A 19,155-nucleotide genomic window follows, 5' to 3' on the forward strand; every position below is an offset into this window, starting at 1 on the left:
GGTGCCTTTGATGGACACAGAAGCCTCCACAGATGCCAGTATTTCTAATGGTCTGTTTGATAGGCAAGGGGTGGGGGGTCTACACCTCAGAACAACACAGGATCATAAAGTTCAGTGTCAGAAGTACGTCTGTCTTTTGTCAACCAGCGGAAGGGAGAACTGACAGGAAATCTCAACTCCAGACATTTCCTCAAGCAGACGCCTTTTTAAAAGAACAGATATGGAAGTTGAGGATGAGAAACTAAATGCTCTTAGCATTATCCATGCCAGTGGTGCCTTGGAAAGCATGTATCTCCAGGGGTACACACACTTGCTGAGGGCCCACTGTCTTCTCCTCCTCTGTGTCCTCACCCCTTAGCTTAACACACACTGATACACACACACACACACACACACACACACACACATATATACACACACATATATGGCGACCTCACAGTTGTAAATTCCTTACTTTCATGAACTGGTTAGTTTAGGGTTACAGATTGCAGAGCTTGTACGGTAGACACCTCATTCATTCGTTTTTTTTTCCATTTGTTAATTCAGCAAGTACACGATAAACACCTATTATCTGCAAGTCAGTGTGGCTCGGCTGAAGATAAAAGATGCATAAAATAAGGAGATCCTATTTTGTAGGAATGAGAAAGCTTGTCCATGAATAACTATGGTACAAATTAGAAAGTGATACATGTGGAGGGCTTGGGAGGGAACAATTAGTTGTGGCTTGAAGAGTCAGGCCCCGCGAAGGACAGCACGCATGAGGGTAGGCATAGATGCAAAGCCGTTACAGCTTCTAGAAATGCAAACCAAAGGGCCTGTCAGCACAATCTTCCTATCTGAAAGGTAGCAGCACTTTACTTAAAATTTGTAATTCACGCGCTCATACTTACATTTATGCGTGAGCACACATAAAACCTTTAACATTAAGGAACCTATTTCCTACCTACGGAGTCAATGGAATCATACTTTATTATGATTTTTTTTTTCTGTTGAGAAGGGGCATAAGTATCATAGTCTGTCAGTTTCATATTTATTGGGGGAATGTTTTCAGATCAATCTTTCCTCACTGACTTGAGAACACATTTACTTTTATTTCATGAACTCTGCTTCAACCAAAAAACTCTCTGATGCTGACTCAGCATACAAAGCTACATTTTATACCTGTCAGGCTGCATATAGATTTTTATAAGGTGAACAATGGCTGTATTTAAGTACTGATGTAGTAATCGTGAAGTCTGCTGGCAGTATCCTTTGGAAACTGAATCCATAAATTTTATTAGTATTAAATGTTTCTAAGGGGAGTTGACAAATAGTTGAGCGGGATAGCATTTTCTCTGTACTTGGCAAAGACAGAGGGAAGAAAAAGTCCCTATTACACAATGAGAAATGCATTAATGCTCAAACCCATTCATCTCAATTTTGCACAAATATAATTTAAGACCTTTTACAACTGTTGGTGAAATTACAGTGTGCTGCAGGGAAGTTGCAAAATTTTTATGGGCCTAATAAAATTGTCATTGTAATACCATTATAGGGTGCTGGGACAATATAGATATTTGTAATACTCATACTCCCATGCCAAACTGAGAAAGGGAGATAGTAAGTTTGATTGGAGGCAAATGCTGCACAGGGCTAAAACCCAAGCATGTCTGATAATGAAAAATCTCCCTATCAGTGTTTGCTATCAAATGAAATTGGGTGGGTGATTAGGCATTTTAACTGGTTGGCTTTCTACTGGAACAGATAAACATTATCATGCACCGTCTCTAACATCAGTTATTGCTGAAATCATCGTGCATTATCTCTAGATAAATTTCAAAATAATTTCCAGTTATATGCTTCCTGCTTTTGCACTCGAGTCTGGCTTCAGAGATGGGCCCAAGGCCTTTCTCTGCTCTCCCTTTTAGCATACAGGCAAACATCTCTTGATTTAGTTAGACTCAAAGCTTTGGAAAATATCCGATCAGAAATTTAACTACTTGGGACCATGAGGTAAACAAAAAACCAAAACAGCCTTCCTGGTAGGTATCAACACTTCTGGTGACGTCAGTTAGAAGAGGATACTATAAAACGGGTCAGCATCGAAATCTTGAGGGTTCAAAACAGAATTTGCAGGAGGTGCCCCCAAACAGAGTTGGGCCCTTTTCTGAAAAACCACGTTCTCTGTCTACCCCTGGATTCATGTCTGAGATCCACTAACAGGATACATAGATCAAACATTCAGTTTCTCCGAGGTGGGCAGTACGATGGAGTCATGCACTCCAGCTGTGAAAGACTTGACATTCACTCTTCCCCTTCTGGGCCTCAGCTGATGCAGGTACCATAAGCACAGTCCTCATGACCTCACTAGAGCGGCCTTTGCGTTTGAACTCTCAGTGTCCCTTCCTACCCTGAAAAGAGTTAGTTTGACCTAAACCTGGCTAATCCCATTCGCCTTAGTAGTGGTTGGTTTCAGAACAGTTGATCATGGTGAGCTTGTGCTCTGTGAAGGGGAGTGTACTGGTGCCTCCTGGGGAAGACTGCCTCTTGCCCAGGAGGGACCCAGGAAAGACTGGCCTTCTCTTCCTTGTCTTTGGTGTGGCCCACAGACATGCTCAGCCGTGTCACTACAGCTAAGGATGAGGCAACACAGAGAGGAGATCTGAGCTAGGAGAGACACCGAAGGTTGGAGACAGAGCCCTGATACCTTCTACCAGGCACCTGCCTCCCTCTGGTGTGCTGGGGTCCAAGCCAGGGAAGAAACTTGGCTAGGGACAAACTTGCGGAGCTATGCCATTTGCTGGTCTATGAAACCTTTGGAAAACTCTTACTCTCTCTGAGCCTCGGTCTCTCTATCTGTGTAACAAGGATAAAAACGTACTTGGCTTATAAAGCTATTGGGGGCCTTAAGTGAATTAATGTATGTAGAATGCTTGCAAGAGCATCTGGCCCATAGTGGGCCCTCAATAAATGCTAGCTTTTCTTAGTTTTGTTATGTGAAAAATAGTTTTCCTCATTGTTTCAACCATTTTGAATCAGGATTTTCTGTCATTTTTAATTAGAATTTTTAGCAATATTCAATGCACAATTGATGCATTGGTTTTGCTCAAAGGCTGTATGTTTTAGGAAGACTCTATTGGCCAACCTGTTTAAAATTACACCTCCCTCTAGCATCTCTTATCTCCTCTCCTGACTTGTTTTTCATCAAAGGACTTACCACCATCATATCTATAATACATTTTACTTCTTTGTTTATTCATTATCTTCTGCCATGACTATGAGAATGTAAGCTTCATGGAGGGAAGGATTTTTTTTTTTTTTTTGCCTTTTTTTACAGCTTCATTCCACCATGCCTGGATGAGTACCTGGCACAGAGCAGGCAGTCAAAAAACATTTGTTGACTGAATAAATGTTGTATCACGTGCTGCCTGGTCATATGGTGCAACAATTAGGGTAGGCACATCTCTATGCCCTTGACTCAACAAGGGTGACAGATGAGCAGCAAAGACAGCGTAACTTTGTCCAGATGAAAAAGGGAACCGATGTAGGTTGCTTCATAAATTACTAGGCAAAACAGCCTATTACTTTCTGGGTTATGCCTTGACTCTGATAGAGTAGTCATCAGCATGTTTAAAGATGGATGGGTACGGTATCAGAACGTGGGGGCTGGCAAGTCTGAAATCCATAGGGCAAGTCAAAAGGCTGGGAACTGGGGCAAGAGTTAATGCTTATGTCTTAAAGCAGAATTTCATCTCCAGGAAACCTCAGTTTGTGTTCTTTGCTCTTGACTGAGACTTACCCCACAGTTTTGAAGGTAATATTTTTTATCTAAAGTCAACTGATTGTAGATGTTAACCACATCTACACAATACTTTCACAGCAACACCTAGATTAGAGTTTGATTACATCATTTAAGTCATTCTCCAGCCAAGTGGATACTTAAACTTAGCCATCGCAGATATGCTAAGAAGCATACAATACATCAGTATCCTGAAGTTGATTTAACAAAGAGCTCCTCAAATACTCTTTATTGGCATTAAAGATTAACTGGTATAAATAGCCCTAAATTCATATAATCTTTCAACATACATTATACATTACATCAGTCAATTTATGAGCAAGATTCAACCTGATTCTCCTAATACAAAAATGGCTTTTCTCATGGTAGTTTTGTAGTTAGACGTTCAATAATGGCTTCAAAATACAGTACAAAAATATCGTGAGCCCCACAAGTCATTCATTCTCACAAGGGTTATTTGGAGTTGGCAGATGAGCAAATACATGAATAAGCATTTATGGAGAGTGATCTTTTTTATCTTAATGAATGTTTTGGAATGCTTGTCTTAGAGTCTGTTTGTCAAGGTAAACATTCATAAAGATAAATTATAATAGTTGTTTCTTAGCTAAAATATATTGAGGTCTCACTACTATGCTCTAGTTATGCTAAGCACCTTACACAATTATCTCATTTAATCCTCGTGGTGATCCTCTGAGGTGGGAGATAGTTTTGCTCTCATTTAACAGCTTAGTCCCTTCGACTACAAAGTCCTTCAGATCGTGAACTATTTCTAGTATTTCCAGGGTCTCACCTCACACACTCAAGTTCAAGCTTCATCCAGGACGGATTCTAAAGTGGAGTTGATTGGTAGATTGGCTGAGTTCCTTAAAAGCCTTGCTTTAAAAAAAAAAATGCAAGAGGGTTCACTTTGGCTCTCCCAAGGAGTAATAAGCCTGTGTCTTTTCAACTAAACCCTTTACTGTGATGCTACCAAAACCAAACACCTTGGGTTAGAAATCTGTATGGGGATACACTTTGATCAAAACCGGATCTGTCTTGTGCCTCACAAGTTTTAAATGTAGGGTTCACTTCAATGTTCCTTTCCATCTGGAAATGCATGATTTCATTTTAAGGAAAAAGAAAACAATCACTTTAATAAAAATCTTTATGAACAAGGTTCAGAAGGCTTCTTGGACAACAAATGGCTCTTACAAAACAACATGGTGGTGAGTTAAGTGTAAATGGCTCAGAAACATGCAGATTAAATTTCCCTGGAAACACTCATGGGCTTCCAAAATTAATGGGGAAAAATACTTGGGCAATGTATATTTCAGACTTCATGCTTTTTCTCCTCTTTCTCGTTCTGTTGATTTTATTTTCTTCTACAAAACACTTTCTAGGGTGACTTCATCTCTTGTGGTCAGGATGCTGTCAGGCCAAATTGTCATTAATCCTGGTGCATTCTGGGTGGCCCACTCTGGGTATCAGCTGTGTTCCCTCTCTTACAGAGTTCACTTTTCTCTCTACTATTTGTCTTTCAATATAGGAAAGGTATAAAAATAAAAGCACAATTTCAAGTCTGTGCCAAGCTTTTAGGCCTTGTGAAAGTCCACTGTCATGACACTGGAGAGATAAATGTGTGAGGTTCTTGTGTGTTGAAAACTGATAAATCTTCCGTGCTTTAACTCAGAAGATACCACTACGGATATAGATGTGGTAGAGGGATCCATAAATCAAGATTTGAAGATACTTAGGAGGGACTTTTAAAAGGCCCTCTAACCCATTCCCAAGCCTCAGACATATCTCAATATAAAACATGACAGAAACATAATTATAGTCTCATTTCTTAACTATTGCCTTAGAAAAGTTTTCTTCAACATACTTTAGAAAAATATTTCTATGTTTCCTCCTGTACAGAAGTTCCCACAAAAAAAAATAACCAAATTCCATTTTATGGGGATTTATCTTTTCTTTTCCTGTCTTGGAAGGGAGCGAATTCTGGAACACCAGATGGGTATCCAGGACTCTTTTTCCCCGGGCCTTGTCCAGCCTTAGTCAGTGAAGCTTGTCAGGCATTTGTCTTTCAGGAGAGACCAGTGCTGGCAATGCTTATTTTGTGATTTTCCCTGTCACACATCCAAGCAGTAACATCTCCAGGGTTGCGAGAATGTGTTTAAGCCCGTTCCGTCTCAAGACAACATACAAAAAGGAAAAGCAATTCTCCTTATTTAATGAGTACGTAAGTAACGAAAAAAACGCGGAGCTGCCTCCTAGAGCTTAGAGTTTAGTTGGGGTTACAGAAGTCACATACACGGGTATGTGAGGGTGATCAGCAGACCCTCTCTCCAAAGGCGACTATGAAGCTGGACAAAACTGAGAGGAGCAACTACCTCTGGAACTGAGCCAAGAGCATGCAACAATCAGCAGATCCTTCATGCTTGACACGGTGCTGAACTTCAAGCAAGAACAGTGAGAGTCTGTAATTCCTTGCCTAGGGCTGCACTCATCCCACTGCACACAGGGGCCCGGCTCCATCTGCCTGCAGAATCTGGCAGTCAGGCAGGCCAAGAAAACATTCAGCTTTACTGTCAAGGTTGAAGGGGTGTCATTTGATTATGAATAGTGGGCAACGACTATGCTAAGCGTGGTGGGAGTGATAAGGTAGGCAGCCAGAGGGCCTGTGTCTCTTGCAGCCTGAAGTTACCCTTGTGGTTATATAAAGCCATAAGTAGAACACAGTATGGTTCGTTTTCGAGCATATCTAGATGCAGTATATACGACAATCATAATACAAATGAGGAGAAAAGGAATGTGTTTATTGAAGTTTCTACATCTTACCAGATTGACTCATATTGACCTATGAATTCTATTGTGGTAAATTAAAATGTACATTGTAATCTCTAAAATAGTCACTAGTATGAAATAGTAGTAGAATAAAAGTCATCGGAGAAATTTAAATGATACACTAAAAATATTTTTTAACACTAAAGGTATTAACAGTAAAGAAGGCAGCAGAGGTGGCTCAGTATGTTGAGTGTCCAACTTCAGCTCGGGTCATGATCTGTGGTTCGGGAGTTTGAGCCCTGCGATGGGCTCTGTGCTGTTAGTGCAGAGCCTGCTTTGGATCCTCTGTCCCCAACTCTCTCTGCCCCTCCCCCACTTATGCTCTCTCAAAAAATAAATAAACATTAAAAAAGTAAAAAAAAAAAAAAAGAGGAGCAGAGGGCCAAAAAATATAAGAAACATAGAAAACCAATAGCAAAATGGCAGGTATAAATCCAATGATATCAATAATTACATTAAATGTGAAAGGTCTAAATGCCCTGATCAAAAGGAAGAGATTATCAGAACGGATCAAAAAAGCAAAATCCAACTATATTTTCTGACTACAAGAATACATTTTGGATTCAAAGACAGAAATAGGTTGAAAGTAAAAGATGGGGAATGATATAGCAGGTAAATAGTAGCCATGAAAGAGCTAAAGTGATCATTTTAACATTAGACAAAACTGAGTCTAAGACGAGAATTACTACTAGAGGCAAAGAGGGACGTTTTATAATGGTAAAAATGCCAATATATCAAGAATATCTAACCATTATAAATGTATGCATATCTAACAACAGAACCTCAAAACAAACGAGGCAAAACTAGCGAGAATTGAAATAATTGATGATTTACTAGTAGCTGGAAATTTCAATACCTTACTTTTCAAAATTGAAAGAACAATTCCACAATCAATCATACATGGAAGAGTTGTGCTATACATGCAAGCAACTCAACTTCTGATTTAAGAGCACTCTACCCAGAATATTCTACTCTGTGTTTTGCAAAATACACATTTTTTCAAGAAACTGATGTGATATGAATGTAGGAAGTCTTCAGGAATCCACAAAAATACTAGAATTAATCTATGAGTTATATATATACACAAAAAGTCTTCCTATATATCAGCAATAAACAGTTTGAAATAAAAGTAGCAAAACAATTTGATACTTAATAAAAAATCCAATATGGTTAAGATGGCAATTCACCCCAAATTGGTGTATAAAGTCAATACAATCTCTATCAAAATACCAGCAGACATTTTTGTAAAAATTAAAAAAAAGATTCTTAAAGTTTATATGTAAATACAAAGGATCTAGATAGCTAAAACAAATTTTGACAAGAACAAAATTGGAGGCATTCCTCTACCTGATTTCAAAACTTACTATAGCATCAGAGTAACGAAAACAGTGTGGTATTTTGCTGGGATAAATACTTAATAGATCCATGGCACAGAACTGAGACTCCAGAAGAAACCCATTTTATTAAAGGATGATTGATCTTCAACAAAGATGCCAAGACAATCAGTGGGGAGAAAATGGTCTTTTCAACACTCGTGCTGGAACAATTGGACTCTCCCTGTAAAAACCTGAATTTAGAGCTTTACTTCACACCATGCAAAGTGGATTATAGACCAAAGAATGAGGGCTAAAAGTATACCATTTCTTCAAGAAAATATTGGAGAAAATCTTTGTGATCTTGAATAGGCAAAGAATTCGTAAATATGACCCCCAAAGCATGATCCATAAAAAAAAATGATAAATTAATCTTTATCCAAATTTAAAATGTTTGTGTCACAACAGACGCTTTTAAACTATGGAAAGATAAGTCACAGACAGGAAGAAAATATTTGCAAGTCCTGGTTTTAGTGAAGTACCAGAATCTATAATATATAAAGAACTCTTATGACTCAATGACAAGAAGGCAATCAAACTGATATAAAAGTGGGTAAAAGATTCAAATAGGCATTTTACCAATGAAGATACTAAAACTGCTAATAATTACTTTGAATTAAACAAAAATGTTCAACACCGTTGGCTCTAAGAGAAAAACAAATGAAAACCATAATGATATTCTTGTGAGTATCTACTAGAATGTCTATGAAGTGAAGGACAGACGATACTGACAATCAGTCATGTGTCGCTGATGGGAATATAAAATGGCACATTCACTTTGGAAAACAGTCTGGTAGGCTTTCAGAAAGTTAAACATGACTTTATATGACTCAGCAATTTCCCTGTTAGAAATCTCTTCCGGGCAGGGGTGGGGGAGGTGGGGGTGGGTGGAACCTGTTCATGCAAAGGTATGTATGTGAGTGTTCACAGCAAAAAGTAGAAACAATTCAAATGTCCATCAAGTGATGAGTGGATTAAAAGCGGTGTATCCATATAAGGCAGTACTATTTAGCAATAACAAGGAAATAACAACCATACTGATTCACATTACAGCTTGAATAAACCTCAAACACATTATACTGAGTTAAAGAGGCCATAAATAACTACATATGTATGATGCCATATCTATGAAATCTCCAGAAAAGGCAAATTTATAGAGCCCGGAAGCAGATCATAGGTTGCCTGGGGCTGAGGGTGTTGTGAGAATAAACTACAAATAGACGTGAGTGTACCTTTTGGAGTTTGGGGGAATATTCTAAAACTGGATTGTGGAATTGGTTGTACAACTCCGTAAAATCCGAGTGGAAAATCATTGAATCGGATATTTAGAATGAGTGAATTTAATACGTAAAGCTATTAACTAAAAAGCCGCTTGTGGTTGCTTCAGCAGCACATGTACTAAAACTGGAACGATAAAGAGAAGATTGGCATGGTCCCTGAGCAAGGATGGCAGGCAAATTTGTGAAGCATTCTATACTTTCTAAGGCACAGCTTAATAAACCTACCAAAAAACCCCACACAGTTTTATGGTATGTAGACCATTTACCAGACTCAGTCCTCAGCACTGGCAATAGAGGGGCCTAAGTCAGACACGATACCTGCCTCTACGGAGCTTATAGGTAGTAAGAGTCTTTAATGATTATAAGCAGGTTGGCATTGCCAGCTGTTGAAGTGCCAGGAAAGAAAAAAACCCCGAATTATGTTAAGTATACTATATTCCCCCCAAATCCCTAATTCCATGGAACTTCCATTGTAAGGGGATTTGGGGAAGATGAGAATAAGGACCTAAACACATAAATATATAACATTTTAGGAGGTGATAAATGCTGCTAATAAAATAAGTCCAAGAAAAGAAATAAAAATGCTGAAGGAAGAGGAAGAGGTATTATTTTATGTAGAATGGGAGTGGAAGGCCTCCTGGATAGGGTAACCTTTGGCAGGACACCTGGGAGAAAGGGAGACAGAGAGCCATGCCAATGTCTGGAGCAAACAGCATTCCAGGCGAAGGGAGCTGAGTCAGGGATGTGTGGCCTTTCTGAGGACTGGCAAGGAGGCCAGTGCGGTTGGACCAGACTGAGTGAGTGGAAAGCATAAGAGATGAAGTTAGAGGGAGCTGGGCCGGATCGGTTAGGGCCTGAAACACATCGTATGACTTTAAATTTTCTTCTGAGTGAGCTTATGGGCCGCGGAAGGTTTTGAGCAGAGCAGCGAAATGATCTAACAGGTTCTAACGGTTTACGTAGCGACTGGTGGAGAACAGCCTACGGACTGCAAGGTTGGAGGCAAGGCCCGCCATTTGGAGGCTATTTGCAGGCATGTGGGGAGAGAGACGGCAACAGTTCAAATCAGGGTGACAGGATAAGGAGAAGTCCTGGGATACGGTGACTAGGGAGGCCACAGTGTTCGCTGTTGGATTGGATGACAGGTGTGGGAGAAAGAGGAGAGTCAAGGATAATCCCAAGGTTTCTGCCTGGAGAAACTGGACCATGTTATGAAAACAGACGTCCTTAGGATGGGTAACAACTTAGCCTAGTACTGCGAGTAAGGCCACACAGTGTTAATTGGTAAGATCCAGATGGAATAGGACAGCAGAATGAGCTCTCTCTGTACTGTATTTAAAGCAAATTATGTACAGTGGTTAATTACTCAGGAAACCGTAAAGCCAACCTTCAAATTCCTGACGTCTTAAAGATGGCGGTTGTCGTCTGTATTCTATGACCTCTTGAGTACCTTCTCCACCAGATGGCAGCACAGGGGTTCAGAGGCCTTCAGCACACAGCCTCCCTCCTTAATGAATATAAATGCAAAGCATTAGGCCCCTTTTTCAGAGGAGTCGGACTTTTAGTCTCCCTCCTATCTTCCCTCCCCTACGAGGGCAGCCCCTTCCAATAATCAGCCTCCTAGACTATAATAGGAGCTTTTAAAGTTATAATCTCTTGTCACATTACTCAGCAGTCTCATCCAGGCCCAGGAAGTCATTTCCTGGAGGCCTCTTTTTTATTTGTGTTCATTAGCTCCACTAATACATTCTCTTGGAAACCACAGTTTAATAAATTTCATAGCGCATGACCAGTGGACTTAATGAATATTAGTCACTCGAAGCAATTTTTGTTTGTTCAGCTTCTCTTACCTCTCCTCCCTTCCCTCACCCCAGACCTCGCTCTGTGGAATGATAATGATACACAGAGAGCTGGCTGGCCACAACAGACTGAAAACAAGAAGTAAAAGGATCTTTCTGAGCTCACACCTGTTTTAAGATTTGTTATCCTTAAAACGAAAAGCTGTAGGGATTCACTCGGCTCCTTCCTTGTGGCTCCCAGTGGACCTTGCTATTAAACCACAGGGAGCAGCCCAGCCTTCAGAGCACTTAAAAGTACTTATGTCAAATCCATCCCATTCTTCCGGCCTCCGCTCCTGAATCCAGCCACCATTCCCAGGGGCTGGAGCACATTACAAGGCATTCACTTCATATGAATGGGCACAAACAGACTTTTTCACCATTTAGATATGTCTACATTTGCAGGCATATCCTGTAGACGGCCTGGAACAGCCTTAATTTCAATTTACTGTCTCCCCAAGGATCTTGCCATTCTCCCGAAAGTGGAAAACTCACTGGTTGTTTCTCCTCCCCGACCTCTCACCCCCAGCCTCTGTCTGCCCTCCTCCTCTTTCAAGGAAAAAAGCAGTACTGGGAGGAATATTTTGCCCAAGATGAATAGAATGAAGTTTTGATGCTTCTAACAGCGCATGTGATCTTCTATTTAAAAAAAAAAAAACAACTAACGAGCACCAGATTATCACATTTGGAAAGCGTTCAAAGTCAGTGCACAAAACCTGGTGAATGCCGTCTTGGGTCCCCCTGGTATATGGCTATACAAGAGAGCACAAAATTGTAGCCTTGAAGTTTTACACTGGTGTTTCTGTTGTGCTGGGGCTAACTACACTTAACTGTTTATCTTGGAAATTGTTACATGAATGCGAACGTAGAGCGAATAGTGTCACGAACCTCTGCGTATCTATCCTGAACTTTCACACTTTTCAACTTTCAACCAATCTTCTATTATCTAATCCTTCTCACACATGTACACATCTTCTTTACTCAGAGGTTTAAAAGCAAGTACAGATGTTATGTCTTTTTCTCTGTTCTGTATGCACTGCTGACTGACAAGGGCTTTCTCCTTTTATTGTAATCACGATGTCAATATCACACCAAACGAAATTAATGAGAGTTCCTTAAAATCATCTAATACCCAGTCCATATTTATTTTTCCCCGGATTTCCTCAACATGCCTTTTTATTGTTCAGAATCCAAGCCGGGTCCTGTCTTTACATTAGTTGTTTTACCCCTAAAGCTCCCTCTCCTTCTCCTTTGTAAATTTTATGCAATAGACTTGTTGCTGATATCCAGATTTGTGTTCTGTAGAGATGTCCCACCCTATCGATTTGACTAATTGCTTCCTTGTGGTGTCATTTCACTTGTTCTGTACTAGTAGGGCTATTGCTGGCCGAGAAAGCTTTGGTGGAGTTCTTCAGACTTAAGGTGACCGAGGACACACCCTTAGGTAGCTAAATGGATTAGACAAGAACTATACCAGCCATCAATCCTCTAGGACCTTTGGATTCCAATCCTTTGAGAAATTAATTTTGGATCTCAAACTCCGTCGCAGGTGGATCGGTACTGCTAAAAAAGATTTAGGCAGCTTCTGAACCAAGTTAATATGAGGTTATCAATTTATATTAGCCTCAGTTACAAAAGAAATTCCTTACGAGCCCCTTGATTGTGACATTTACCTCCGAGAAACCACCGACGAGTTGAAGTGACAATTACATGGTAAAGTAGTGTGCACAGATGAAAGACAACCGAAATAAGTCACACAAAACAGAACTTACTTTCTTTTTCCTATCTGTGTGTAATAAACTGATATTTCAAATTCTATTTGGTTTTCTTTGTGTTCCACTGTATTTAAGAAAATGCTGGTTGTAACCCAGGAAATGAATATTATGACCCACCAATGAGTCAGGGTCCATTGACTGAACTGCTGACTTTAGGAATGACTTGGCTTTTGGAAAAGTTAGAGTCATGGGCCACCTGCTTTAGCGATGCAATTGAGGCACACTTTCTTCAAAGTCCACCTCCATGCCTTTGAGTTCACGTTTGTGGAAGGAACACGTTTTCAGAAGCCATAAAGAGCAACCTCCTATTTATTTATTTATTTATTTATTTGTTTGTTTGTTTATTTATTTTCTCAGTAGAACCGTTGAGAAACAAGATGGAGGGAGATGCTGAGGGCAAAGTAAGAAGCTCCGTAATTTCAAATGTCTTATTTATAAGGAAGAGGACTAAAGTTTTCTAAGTGGCCTCTACTTGTTGGATGTTATTCCATTTTATCCTATGGAATCCTCATAAAAATATGATAGACTAGCTTTTACCACCTACAAGTCACATATGACAAAACTTGGTCTCTCTGAGATTAGGTAATGTGGTTGAGATGACAGAGTTAGTAAAATGCATAGACTACTAACCAATTGATAGGGGTCACATCTCCTGGTGATTGGGGACCGAGGTTGGAGCCAGTATTCACTTTGAATCTTTGTTATGTCACTTACTGACTCTGTCAACTAGTAAGTGAGGAATGAATAACATAAATTATGGAAACACTCAGCATCTAATGGTCAAAGATTAAATATATATAATATATATATATACATTTATAAGATACATATTAGAATATACATATATAACATATATATTATATATGTAAATTAAAAATTTTTGTTTCTGGGGGTGCTTGGGTGGCTCAGTCAGTTAAACATCTGACTTTGGCTCAGGTGATGATCTTGCAGTTCATGGGTTTGAGCCCCAGGTTGGAGCCTGCTTCAGATTCTGTCTCTCTCTCTGCCCGTCCCCTGCTCACGCTCTGTCTCTCCCTCTCAAAAATAAAGGAACGTAATTTTTTTTTTTAATGAAGGGTTCAACTATTCTATAACCAATGATGGATGAGTTGGGACTCACCAGACCTTAACACCATAAGTCACAAAGGCAAGATTCTCTTTCTGAGAATTAAAAAGAAAATTATGAACACATAGAAATATTTTAAATAAGAGAAAGCCCGAAAAATGAGGAACGTTGCTATTTCATGACATTCTCCAGATGAAAAGTGCGAAGCAGTTTATGGCTAAACATTTTTATTTGCGGTCCATTTTTTTCCCTTCTCTTTCTTTCTTCCTTTCTCTCCCTCTGCTTCCTCTCTACTTCCTTCTCCTTTTTCTTCCTTCTTTTTGTTAGACATTTCAGACTTGTCAAAGAAGCAATGGGCCTACCAAGTTGAGCAAGACAACTTCAATTATGAAAATCATGTTTGGAGAAGTTTTAGCCACCTATCTCTTCTTCTCCCATAAGGTAAGTAACTTCCAAATCTGTGGACAGTCTTTCTCTTGATGTCTAGGAAAACCTTTGACCGAGAGTGCAATACTCAGAGGGACCGATTCTGAACCCATTAGTGCTGTCCTCTATCAGATGAATCTATCTCAAAATTATTGCTAATTGAAAATGAAAAGGCATGTTTGTTTGTGAAGTTAATAAGCTCCCAAAGGGAACCAAATGCCCAGATGTCTTCATCCTTTCTTTTTTAATTGACCATTTGTCTCCCTGGGAAGATGTGTATCTTCTATGATAGCAAATAGAGTCATTTATCTTGAACTGGTTACTCCAAATCTAGCTGTATAACAAGTCATTGACTTCCTGAGATTTAGGGAACCTCAATAATGTATCAGATGTCTCATTAGCAATGTAAAGATCTGTTCCTGGGCAGAAGTGCTAACTGCGCCGAAATGAACAACTGTCTGTCATATAGGAATGCACCGCAGGAGTCAGCTACCTCACGTCCTATTATGAAAGACTTCCTCTTGTATACCGTGCAAGAGACATGCGGATTTATTTTCCTATGCGGTTCCCCACCATGAGTTATCCAACATGGCAGCCTTAGAAATGGGTTATGTGTGATGGGTTATTTGATAAGCCTGTTGTTGGCAACTGGAAAGGCACCTTCCAACAATGACAGTACCAAGAGTCCAGCTTAGGTTCCTGAAGTCATCCGCGAAAATCGACTGAAAGCGAAGCTGAGGTTTCATCGTTCATAACCACTAATCTGTCTGAGCAATCCTGTGTCCCAGCCCTGAGTCCGCGAGGCCTCGAAGGTTTCAGTTACTGCTGAGATGGCGAGGAGGTGGGGATGCGTAGAGGGGTGCACAGAACTGGAGGTGAAGGTGGAGAGACTAGAAAGGGAGTTTCATGCCTTCTGCTACGTTCGCTGGGGTCACTGGTAAATCAGAAGCGATCAGTATTCTCCACACTTTGTACTTCCCATTACAGTATGGCCCCTTTATCTGTGGTTTCTTTTTCCATGGTTTCAGTTACCTGTGGTCAGCCACGGTCGGAAGGCGGATTATGCCTGTGATAACAGGTCAATGGTAGCCTGACGCTACCCGTCCTTCACCTCACTTCACCTCATCTCATTTTATCATCCCATGTCACCACAAGAAAAAGGGTAAGGGCAACACAATAATATTTTGAGCGAGGGAAGGGCCACATTCGCATAACTTTTATTACCATGTACTGCTATAACTGTTCCGTTGTACGATTAGTTATTGTTGTTCATCTTTCACCGTGCCTAATCTGTAAATTAAACCTTATCGTAGGTACATGTGTGTAGGAAAAACACATACTATATGTAAGGTTCAGTACTATCCATGGTTTCAAGTATCCCCTAGGGGGTCTTGGAATGCATCCCCTGCATATAAAGGGAGACTAGCTCTTTATCCAATTGCTTCCAGGGAGATCTTACGTGTTTGTAATTGAAAAAGTTTGCCCTTACAAAAAATTAAGAGTTTGTCGCCACATCTAGAGCCTCAGAAACCGGATATGTAGATTTGTCCAGAGGGGGGGAGATGCACAACACAAGTCGTCCGGCATCACGTACGGATGAGTTGTTTAAAAAGCGTCGCTTCCGTATTGCATTTGGTGAACAATTGCACTGTGTAGTTTGTTGGCATTTGTTTGATTATAACCAAATGTCGGGTCTTCGTGAAGGCTCAGAATTGTGGCTCTATAGAACTGAATCATGAATACCGTGGAACAGAATTTCCTTCTCCCGTAATGACTCAGGGAGAGGGCAGCCTCAACTCTGCCATGGAGCTGGTGCCATGTGCGCATTAACTTTCTGACACAAACGCACAGGTGCATCCCCGCCCAGGCTCTGCAAGCGTTTTTCCAAAGCCGTGACCATCCACAAGGTGTTGTTCTTGGGGTAGACTGAAGGCTGGTCAAGAGGGTAAAAAGTTACCCCGGGTGTAACTTTCAATACTTCAATACTGCCCTAGAACCGAAGCTATCTATATAAAATCTATAATTAACCATATAATTAAATACCATTAAGGTATTTAATTAGAAATCAGTGTATAACGGTTTGTGCTGACGGCCCCCGGTGTTTCGGGGATAAAGTCTCTGCTCTTGAGGAATTTATAGTCTAGCTGTGAAGATAAATGGACCCATAATTACCATGCAATGGGATATATGCTGTAATAGAAATATGCACCCAGAGGAGGGAGAAATTAATTTAACTCTGAGGAAGGGTGGGAGGATGACATAGAGGGTGTACCATCTGGTTTGTACTTTAGGAAGAATGTAGGATTGCTGTAGATGGTAAAGGAAGTGGGGGACATATTTGCTAGAGAAAATCACACGTACAAATATCTGGAGGTAGGAAAGCATCCAGCCTGCTTGGGGAAGAGCAAAGAACCCTGGCATAGCATAAATTTAGTGACGGACGATGAGACTGGACAAGTAAATACAGGCCAAAGTGCCTTCCCTGCATGCCATGTCAGTAATTTTGGACATTAGCCCATAAACAATGAAAAGGCATGAAGGTTGGGTACTTGTAAGAGCTCCTGCTAGAACATTTGATGATGGAATATAACATTAAGGAAAGTACGAGCAATCATAAGACTGCAACTCTCTGGGCCTGGAGTCCCTTGGGGGAACGGCGACATCCCCTCTTCTAGGGAGCAAAGAAGCCTGGTTCTTGGAGCTGAATGGCTGTCACCAATGTGACACCAAGGGTTCTCAAGTGATTTTCATCTGTGGAACAAAGATTCATCTCTTCCGGATTTTTCTTGGAATGTGCTGATGTTCTCTGTGAACTGGTCCAGGTTTACTGCCTCTGCCTCTAAGCAAACCTCTTCGACTGCTCAGTAAAGTTTCTCATGTTCAATAATACCAGTCTTCTGTGCTCTGCTCCATTCTCCTCTCTCTCTCTCTGTCTGTCTCTCTCTCTCTCACATACACACACACACACACACACACACACACACACACACACATCTGGCAATTCTAATGAGCCAGAGGGCACACAGGCTTTCTAGTAGTTCATTGAGTGATTTTTCATTGAACAAACATTTGTTGAACATCTTCTATGTAGCAGGCCCTGGGCAAGGTCCTCTGCACAATGCTAAACAAGAATGATTCACTGGTGAAGTCTGAAAAGCATGACTTATGCATGACTACTTCATTTTGCTCTGTCATTTCTTGCCTATCACATTGCCTTGATCAAGGCCATTTATGATCTGACTTTGTAATGACGACATCTTATTCTGAGCATTCGCCAGTATGTCTCCTCTCTTCCAGGCAAGACTTGTCCCAGGTGTCCTTCTCCTAACCCAGCCTTCTGGTCCTTTGTCACGCTTTCTCACTGCCGCAAAGCCCCTTCTCTTTGCTAATCCAGATCCCAATCACCATTCATTCAAATGAACCACCTCGTGACATCTTTCTGATGGCTAACATTTTTGTTCATTTCTTTAGGATATAGTTTTAAAAAGTTAAAAATCTGAGCTGTGCTTTTAGGAGAGGGGTTAACTCTAGGGGGAGGAAGGAGAGATGTGATCAGGGAGGGGCATTCACAGAGCTCCGTCTCTTGGTAACATTTATATCTCAAGCTGGGTGATGGGTATATACAGGATTTTTTTTGTTTGTTTTAAACGTAACAGTCTTTTTGTGTGACTGAGTTATTTGGCTAAAGAAAAGTAGTAAGTCACTCATTAAGTGTGTACCTCATACAAGTTATTTAACTTCTTTAAGCATTTGTAAAATGGAAATGATAACAGTACCCACTTCGTAGAGTGTCGCGAAGGTTAGTAATTAAGCGAATGCCTAGCAGGTATTTACAAAGTGCTCGACATATGGTAAGTACTCCATAGATATGAGTGATTGTCTTCATCTCTCTCTTTTCCTCCTGGCCTCCCGAGAGTACTTTTGCTGTAAATTATATAATCCAACACTTAATTGGACCCTGGCTGGTTCTGTAATTTTTCCCCTTTTTTTTTTTTCTATTGCTCTCCGCTTTCCTCCTCAATGATGTTGTAAACATGTCAAGGGATGTTATCCTTCGTGTGTCCTGTGGCATCTCAAGTGTACTTGAATAGGTTAGGAGGCACTTGTGGGTTGATTGATTGGAATAATCTTTTCAAGAATGAACTATGTATGACCCCCATGAGTGTTTCACTCATGTGTGTCTGGATATCTAAAAAAAAAAAAAGTCCTGTGCATGTCCGTTGCTTTCCTCCCATAATATGACCTACGAGAAGGCCACCTTGGGCTCAGAGTTGAAATATACAAATCAGCAGAGGACCTGCTCATTCACGGGCTTTCGAAGGTCCACTCACCACTTCCTGTTTCCATTCAGTACTAGAACATCACCTAATAACTCAATAAGCATGCACACCTCCCCTTCTGAGAAGAGTATTTTTGAAGGTTATGATCTTCTGTTTCACACTTAAGGAAAATCTGAGCTAACTGGCTGCTCCACAGCAAAGTTCTAATAATCATCCCACTCTTGGGGAGACCGCTTCGGGGGTTACGTAGAGCCATGGTACGGGTTCCGGAGTCTAGAGGGCAGAGCTAAAATCCCATCAGGTGCTGGCTGTAGGGCATCCACGTCTGCACCAGTAATCCATTTCCCTAGCTGTTTCCTGCCTCTTGGGTGAAGTCAATCCAACCCACACAAAGGGGGGACCAGCAGTCTGGCCTGAACCCTTAATGTGCACTTGCCAAGAACTGAGACCACATTTCCATTTATACAGGGGTTCCAAACGTTCCTGGAGGCCAAGTGTTTCTACAGGCTGGCAGGT

At 40.7% G+C, this 19,155-nt stretch overlaps 1 non-coding gene across 1 annotated transcript; it reads left to right on the forward strand.

Moving 5' to 3' along the window:
- The first annotated feature begins 9,352 nt into the window (after positions 1 to 9,352).
- On the forward strand, positions 9,353 to 9,455 carry LOC122476672. The gene has a single exon (XR_006295586.1). It is a non-coding gene; the product is annotated as a U6 spliceosomal RNA (small nuclear RNA).
- Positions 9,456 to 19,155: the final 9,700 nt, after the last annotated feature.

Source organism: Prionailurus bengalensis, chromosome E4 (genome assembly GCF_016509475.1).
Source record: "Prionailurus bengalensis isolate Pbe53 chromosome E4, Fcat_Pben_1.1_paternal_pri, whole genome shotgun sequence".
Taxonomy (NCBI): Eukaryota; Metazoa; Chordata; class Mammalia; order Carnivora; family Felidae; genus Prionailurus; species Prionailurus bengalensis.